Source organism: Sceloporus undulatus, chromosome 5, assembly GCF_019175285.1.
Source record: "Sceloporus undulatus isolate JIND9_A2432 ecotype Alabama chromosome 5, SceUnd_v1.1, whole genome shotgun sequence".
In the NCBI taxonomy this organism is placed as follows: domain Eukaryota; kingdom Metazoa; phylum Chordata; class Lepidosauria; order Squamata; family Phrynosomatidae; genus Sceloporus; species Sceloporus undulatus.
Genome location: NC_056526.1, coordinates 83,564,154 through 83,568,359, shown reverse-complemented (window position 1 = coordinate 83,568,359; position 4,206 = coordinate 83,564,154). Strand labels below are relative to the sequence as shown.

The 4,206-nt window shown below is 37.8% G+C and overlaps 1 protein-coding gene across 1 annotated transcript in view; it reads left to right on the top strand.

Moving 5' to 3' along the window:
* The first annotated feature begins 612 nt into the window (after nucleotides 1-612).
* Nucleotides 613-4,206, top strand: part of KMT2E (lysine methyltransferase 2E (inactive)) — a 65,350-nt gene continuing 61,756 nt past the window's right edge. The window contains exons 1-2 of the mRNA XM_042469626.1: nucleotides 613-696; nucleotides 2,258-2,298. The gene's annotated coding sequence lies outside the window, so the exon portion shown is untranslated. The remainder of the gene's footprint in view (nucleotides 697-2,257; nucleotides 2,299-4,206) is intronic.

The following is a 4,206-nucleotide window of genomic DNA, read 5'->3' as shown; positions in this document are numbered from 1 at the left end:
AGAAGATGCAGTGAACATTGCTTTCCCCATATTTGTTCAGCATAGTGGTCAGTATCAAATGACAGATATGCTAGTTCCTCAAGTAGTAGGCTGCTACCTATTGTGTACTGCGGTTCTTCCCTGCTCCTTCAGGTCTTCCTTTTGACCTTTTTCTGCATTGTTTCCAATAATGGGAAGCTGTAGAGTGGAATGAGGGGAAAGATGGGAGGCAGAGATATAAGGGGTTATTGCCTTGCAATGGTCCTACATTGTCTTATTGCTTCCAGCTGCATGTCTTTTCTCACTTGAATGTTTCTCTCCACCTTCCTTCTATATCCTGTGTTGCCTGATATAAAGAGGCCTCTGTCTCCTGCCCTGGCTCACTGCCTTACACCTTTACGGTACTGGCCCATAATCAAAATTAGTTTCTAACACACATTTTATTGTGATGCTGTAGAGTAAAGACCAGTATAAAATTTAATTCACTTTCTTTGCTTGAAATGTTTGAATTGACTGTGAGAATTTGACAGCATTGAAAGAATTATTGTTACAAATGCAGTTGAATGGCCTAATTTAATCCTTTTATAGCAATTTGACATAACAACATGGTTATGGGATGCCTGTTGCTTTCAGGTAATAAAGATGAGTTACTGCAATTGGTTGAACCACTTCATCCAGACAGTAGTAATGAATGGATCAGCATCAAACTGGAAAGAGGTATCAAGTGGATTGCATAGGGATCAGTTCTTAATGCAGTGTCTAATGACTTAGATTACCAGTTGGGCTGTAACTCTTAGCAAATGGCTTGGATATAATTGAGAAAATTTCACCAGGCCCAGAATAAATTGGTTAACGATAGTGTTTTAGACTGTGCTTACAGAAATCTGTAAGCGGACACAGTGGCTCAGCAGTTAACATGCCAACTCTGACGATCGCAAGGTCATTCAAGACCCAAGCACCACATGACAGAGTGAGCTTCCATCACTAGTCCAGTTTATGCCAGCCTAGCAATTCAAAAGCATATAAAAATGCAAGTAGATAAATAGGTACCACTTCAGTGGGAAGGTAATAATATTAATGTGCAGTCATGCTGGCCACATGACCACAAAGTTGTATTCAACAACACTAGCTCCCTTGGCTTAGTAACGGAGATGAGCACCGCCCCCTACAGTTGGTCATGACTTGACAACCTTGTCAAAGGAAAAAACTTCACTTTTTTTACAGAAGTCTACTGTAGAGCATTCAATAACAGACTGACAGCCCCTAGGTTCACATTATGTGTTTCAAGATTTGGCTTCCTGAACAATTTTGGAGATGCTGGACCTTTTTTATCCCTGTCCCCGCTATCGCCATTGGGTCTGGTGAATACAAGTTGGTTTATTGCCAAGGATTTACTGGATTTTTAATTGAGTCCTGGGGAAAAATTGATGTACAGAGTGTTTTAAAAAGAATGGTGCAAATGTAAAGCTGTTCTTATATGGTATAGCACCATTCTTTTTGAATCACTGTATATTAAGGTGCAGTCTTAATCTGTATTAAATACATTTAGCTATATTAGTACAAAAATTATGCTAGCGTTATAATTTGCAATAAGAAGCTGTATATGTTGTTATAAGTGGGGGGGAAACTCAGTTGGTGGCACAGTGGTTAAATGCCTGTACTGCAGCCACTCACTCAAAACCACAAGGTTGCAAGTTCAAGACCAGTAAAAGGGCTCAAGCTCGACTCAGGCTTGCATCATTCCAAAGTCGCTAAAATGAGTACCCAGATTGTTGAGGGCAAATTAGCTTACAGTTGTAAACCGCTTAGACACTGCTCAGGCGGTATGAAGAGGTATATAAATGAAGCTTGATTGTTTATGTAATATTTTGTGTGGCTTTCAAGCCAAACAAGATTTTAGCCATAATTATATTAATTTCCCTTATATTTCAGTCATGCTGTGCCACTGAAGGTAGAAACTGAAAATAAAAAAGTTTCTTTAATGGAGAAATACATTAAAAAAACAAAGAAACCCAGGAACTTATGAAAACAGGGTTTAATTCAGATTTAGTCATGCTTAGAGTTAGACCCATTGAAATTAGTGAGCTTTTTAACAAACATTTCTGTTTTATTTCAGTAAGCTTTGCATAAGTGTGGCTAAAACTGGAATCAACCATTGCCTTTAAATGTAAAGCTTTGTTGTAATAGATGCACACTTCTGAAATAACTAGTGTCTCATCTTCAGATTATTTCTCTTTTTAGAAAACCAATCTTTTTTTATTCTGCATTTTTCTGACAGATGTGTCAGTTTCATTCCTGCTGAGGCAGTCAGAACAGATGGTAAGCAATGAAATAGTTCAGGCACTTTAGGTGTGCTTATCTGTCCTATTACATACTTTACAACTGCAGAATGTTTTCTACACTGGGAGAATGGGTACAGTAAATTTAAATCCTTAATACCACGTGCTATTATTGAAGCATTGCTGATTGAACAAAACTTTGATGGACTATTGCATTTGAATAGTAACTTGATGTACAAAAAGTCTTAATAACAGAAGAGAAAATCAAGTCCCAAATGAGGCTTAGAGCAGCAAGACTTTCAGTTCCATAGTTGTCATTGGCCTTACTGTAGACAGACCTTTTCTCTAAATAATAAATTTGAAAAGGAAGAACAACTACATCCAAAGCTCAAGTTGTAAAGGATTACAAAGGGAGCCCTGTAGAGGCTGTGTTTGGAGGAAGTAAATCTATGCAAGTTGTTTTCAGGCTCCTCCTAAAAACAGCTGGCTTGTTTCACATAGGAAAATGCCTGAGGCATGAATGTATATAAAACATTATTAAGCAGACATAACATATACCTAGTATAGTATACATTAAAAAACAAAACAAAGCCTTTTAGTGCTTGTACCCGTGAAGAATGCACACACAACCCAAACCTGTTGAGCTACAAATGACTTGTACAAATGGTACTGAAAATACAATTTAGGTTTGTCAGATTTGCCAGACTTCGTTAAGTAACATTTGTTGTCAGCATTATATAATAAATTTAACTGAAGTGTAACTAATGTACTTTTGGTGTTATAGAACTAATTGTGGATCCACTGTTCCCTAAACACCAGGCTTTTAAAAAGAGAGCATGTTGATGCAAAAGGGCATAAGAAGCATGAACTAGAATCCATGAAGATGAAGTTATATAGATTTCTCCACAGGGATTGCTTAAAACAAATTTTACATTTAACAAAGTCTATTGAGGTAGATTGACTTTCAGCCATCATTTTTAAGTTGTCCTTTTGTCCTGGGGAGCCATCTAAAGACCACAAGTTAGACCAGTTTTCCCCATTTATAGGTAGATCTAGTCTTGGAGTGGTGAGATGTGATCCTTTCTTTCAGAATCCCAAGGCTCTTGCTTCTTCAATACTTGAGCTTCAAGGTCAATAAAGAGGGGGAAAAGCAGATCAGGAAGGATGCTGGGGTGAAATATGAAGAAGCTTTAGATCTGCAAATTCTAAAACCCTCTCAGTTCCAGGCCATTGCAACGAGGGCGTGTTTCTGATATGATTAGCCTATTTGTTAGAGCTCCTGTTTTTTAAAAAAAATAATAATAAAGAAAAATAAACACTACTTTTCCCAAAAAGGAGAAGTAAAACTACTCAAATGCCATGGCGTGAACCCAAGAGGGCCTTGGTTAAGTGGTTCCTCTACTCTCAGATGTTATTATCCCTACCTCTAGGATTGCCTAGGCTTGTCATAGTTCTCATTTACCTGGGAGTAAGGTCCACTGAGCTGAGTGGGACTATATATTTGATAGGATCACACTATTAATTGCTTATATTGAATCAAGCATAGCTGTTTTTAACTCAGAAGGCTGGAGATAATCTAAGCACTGGTGTCATCTGCTGGTTTCTGTAGAGGAGAGATTGAGCCACCAGCAGCAATATCAGGCACTGATGGCCTAAATGTAGGGTGAGAAATCCACTCCCTCCTCCGCTGTTGGTGGAGCACATGAGAAAATTACTTCACAAGGCTGATGAAGGATGTCAGATGGCCACCCCAGTAACTCTTTTTTTGAAATTATATTAACAGGTTTTCAGTTTGCACTTTGTTTACATACTGTATATACTCATGTATAAGTCTAGAAATTTAGGTTAAGAAATTGACCCAACAAACCTGAGTCGATTTATCCACAGGTCAATGTAAGTATTGTATTTTAATATATATATGGTGAAAGACAAGAGTTTAATCTGCTCT